We start from the raw sequence: 4,704 nt of genomic DNA on the forward strand, positions 1-4,704 counted from the left end.
ATCTGACGCTTATCGTCAATTAACTAGTTCCCCAAAAGATGAAGGAACCTCATCTCAGCCAAACCCCTCAGGATACTCAGCTGATACTGAGGAAGAGATATTTATCTTTAAGGTACAGTATGAGGAACCATTCCCTCCCAAAAAGAGAGGATGCTTTAGTAGAGGAGCACATGAGAGGAGGAAGAGGATGAAGAAATACAACAACAGAGAGCAGTAGCAAGATTGTTTATCATTAATACATGCAACACGGTGTGGTTCAATTAGTGCACAGAACAAAGTTGGCACAGTTATCAGACAAACTAGAAGTACTGACGAGAGTTCAGTACTCAGACAGACAAGTTGTTAAGACACAGAATGAGCCCAGAACCAAGAGTTACACTAGAATAGTATGTAGGAAAGTAGTGATCATAAAACTGCCTTCCGAGTGTTGATTTAAGTGCCAGAAAGTGACCGAAACACACTAAAACTGCAGAATTCTGCAGAAAACAGCAAAATTCAGCTTTTTAACATCAAAATATAATGCAGAAATGTAGTTTAATGGTCCAAAATACCTTGATAAATGTCGGGAATCAAAACTGTCATAAAAGACATCATATTGCACACTAAACTGCACAATTTAACACCTTAATGAACCGGTAACCAAACGAACAACCGGACACTACCCGAAACACCAAAATTTAACTAGAAGCATTGTTTTAATGTTACAAAGCTAGTTATTACCACTAAACATCATATTACATCCTAAAACACCTAAACACATTTAACCCCTAACTAAACCATCTAAATCCTAACTAAACTAACTTACAATTGAAACCTAACTAGATACCCCCTCTCCCTAACCGGTTACAAGTGGGTCCCACACCCCTTGATTTTCTTGAATATTTTATATGATATGTTGCATAGATTTGAAACACAATAACCCTTGTATAAAATGTTGTTGGAAATCAATTTATAAAAACCAAGAATCCATAAATCACTTATCATTTTCATCATCTAAACTTCAAAAGCTCTCCTTCTCCCTTCAAGAAGCTCACGGCCAAGCACCCCTTCACCATCATAATTTTTCTAGTCCATTCTCAAGTAATCCAAGGTACTTACAAGGTGTCTTAAGAATATATAGGAAGGTTGCAAGCATAGGAAGTTGAAGGACCATCTTGGAGTGCTTTTATCCACCACATTTCTTCATCAACTTGTTTCTTGTTCTTCCCTAGCGATAGTGCTAGTAGTAAGCCCCTTTGATCTTGTTTTTATTCATAATCTTAGTAGTTAAAGTAAGATGTAACTTGGCAAACTAAAGAATCTCAAGAAAACATAAAGATGATCATGAACATAAAGCTTAAAAACATGAAAATCAAGGTTGTTTATGTGTATGCAGTAGACTTGTTTGTTGATTACTTGTGTTTATGGTGTAGATCACCATAAGAAGCTTGCTAGATGATGATTAAACACATGATCTAGCAAGTATAAGGATGGATCTTGAGAAATTTATATTGATCATCCTTTATGTAAACTATGAACTTGAAGGTGAACTTGTTTATGTGTAGGATGATTACTCCTACAAGTTATATATCTTAAAGCTGTAAGATTTCAAAAATAAAAGTTTAAAGAAACTAAAGTTTATTTCAAGATTTAATATGGAGTTGGTTTTTAAAGAAAATAATCAGGTTTTAATGGTTAAAACAAAGCTAGTAAAGTGTATGGATCATGAAGAATGCAAGAAGATTAATTTTTATAAAATCATCTTACAAGTTGTAAAAGATGAAATTTTACAAGAAGGAGTTTTAAGAAGTAAAAATCATGTTTTTAGTGTTAGTTAAGCTTACTAAAAAAACATGTTAAAAGACTACAAAGTTTTACAAAACTTTAAGTTCATAACATCTTATAAAATGCATATTTTTGGCTCATGGTAAGTTAAATGAAGATTATTGTTAATTGATGATGAATTTTTAAAAGAAAATGATATGCTATTAAGCATGGAAACCTCCATTTTTAAAGGGAAACTATGGCAAAATTTTTGTAAAAATTAAACACTTAGAAATATATTTTTAAACAAGTGTTTACAAGTAATTTTTTATCTTGATTTTAAGTATAAAATTTGCCATAATTTTTATTACAAAAATTACAAATATTGGAGGTTGGTTTTTGATAATAAAAATGACTAAGTATATATTTAGGAAAATATATATTTAGATGTCACAAATTATGTGCTATTTGTATATTGATTGTATTAGTTATATTAAAATTAGGACTTGGAAATAATACACCACACCAAAACACCAAAAATTGTAATATAAAATATTACCAAAATCACAAGAAAATAAATATATAATTTATACCCGAATATTGGACAAGTCGGAAAATGGACATTGGACTATATATGTATATATATATTCCAGAAATAAAATCATAACTTAACAAATGTGATAAACGGTATCTTTGAAACCGAATAAACGGTAAAATATGAATTTTTATAACTAATACAAAATATATCATATTTTGTCAAAATAGAAAATATATTATTTTGAGTGGAGAAAAATATATATTTTCTTAAACAATTCAAAGATATATTATTTTGGTGAAAACAAGAAATATATATATTTTCTAAGTTTAATCTTAAAAATATATTATTTTTGAGATATATTTGGAAGTATACTTATTTTTTGCCAAAGCAAAATTTATAGATATTTTTCTACAAAAATTCTCTTGAAATATGTATATTTTAAGAATATAAGTGGTGATTTTTAGTGTATAAAAATAATATTTCGGAAAATTATACAAAAATTTAAGTATAAAATACTTAATAAATACAAGAAGACACGTATTCCTATACGTATAAATACACACCAGAATACACTACCCATACTTGGCAAAATACTCGTATACAAATACACAAGTATGAAAATACACAAGTACAAGTATACCCATACTTGGGAAAAATATTTATATGAGAAAATACATAACAAAGCAAGTTAAAAATAAATATATTATTTAACAATATTCCAAATAATATAATAAAAATAGTTTAAGTTAAAACATTCTTATTTTAAAATAATAATTATATAATTTTGAATTATATAATACATATCAACCGTATAACTCAAAAAATACTAAATTCCCAAAAATAAGTCTTAATAAACAACTAAGACTAAGAGTCGTTACACAACCTAAACGTCTAATAAAACATGGCACGTGTGTAGGTAGTTGTACGACCCGTAAGAAGAACCTTTGAGTATACATGACAGCAGGACGCAAACTTGTGAGTTCATGTCCCCCTTTTCTTTTAACTGTTTTTCAGATTTATAACATTCGGGGGTGAAATACATGTTCAAACGTTTACAAATGGTATGGTTAGCTAAGAAATGAACTGCTAGATCATGTGAATGGTGGGTACAACACTTAAGACCATTAATCCTTGTATAAGGACCGAGGGGCATGAGTGATAGATCTATCTGGGTGTTGCGAGCCCCACCCATGGGTCCGGGAGTGTCCCATGTGGTGACTATATCGTTCCAGCCGGGTGGCCCGATACAAAATCTGCAAAGGTTTGAGCCTTCCTGCACCATTGCACACATATTAATGTCCTTGCAAAACATTAATTGATCTGTTCATAGACGCTTTCATACCGGATTACAAAGGCATACTTACAAATGATTACAAGTTTATACGAGCTCACATACAAAACACATGAACTTGCTCAACTTTTATTGATGTTTTCAAAATTACATGTATTTTAGGAAACAAGATGGATCTTGGGCGTTGGTGTTGTTTACAAGATGTAAATATCAAGTTTAGATGTCATCCACTTTTGTTGGTTTGTAATTTAACCTGAGGATATGTTGGTTGAAACTTAAACGTCTTGTGTTTGTAATATTTTTAAAACTTATAAATGGATGAACATCATTTTATTCATATAGTTGTTTATTATAATCGAATGCAATGAAAACTGATCAAGTCACACGTATACGCTTCCGCAAAAGTCAGGGTGTGACACGTCATTCGTGTGTCGTTCTCTGGGTCGCACGGCGGTGGAATGCCGTCTACGTCGATCACGAATCGAACCGAGGCACATCCACTCAAAAGTACATCAACAGAAAAAGTATAAATGTCATAAATTAGAAAAACGATAATTATATATACTGTTAATGAAGGAATATGAATAGTAACATAATTTTTATAATAATATATAGCTTTTTATTATTTTTTATTTAATATATTATAATAATGTATTATTTTACTTTTAATAACATAATTTTAATCGTTATATATATATATATATATAAAGTGTGAGAACGGTGAGAACGCTTATGGATCGTCCGATCAAAACAATCTATGGACTAGATTGACGCAGTGGCATTTTCGTAAATAACATCAATTTTATTACGTGGACGCGCTTCATTAAGGGTAAAAAAGTAAAAACATCATTCCTCACATAAAACGCCATTGAAAAATAAAACGCCAAATAAATACAAAACGCCAATTTTATCACTGTGTACTTTTTTCTGTGTTTTTATTTAAGCTCTCTGGCTATAAAAACGCCATAAAATATGAAACGCCATAATATATAACGCCAAACCTTACATCTGGATAAATGTTAATTACATTTTTTGTTATAAAAATAATATCCCGCCTAAACTACGCGCCAAAATAAATTCTAGAAATAGAAACGTCTCACCACCTTCCGTTTATCACACCAAAAAAACACAC

The sequence above is a fragment of the Helianthus annuus genome, chromosome 11, assembly GCF_002127325.2.
Source record: "Helianthus annuus cultivar XRQ/B chromosome 11, HanXRQr2.0-SUNRISE, whole genome shotgun sequence".
Lineage (NCBI taxonomy): Eukaryota > Viridiplantae > Streptophyta > Magnoliopsida > Asterales > Asteraceae > Helianthus > Helianthus annuus.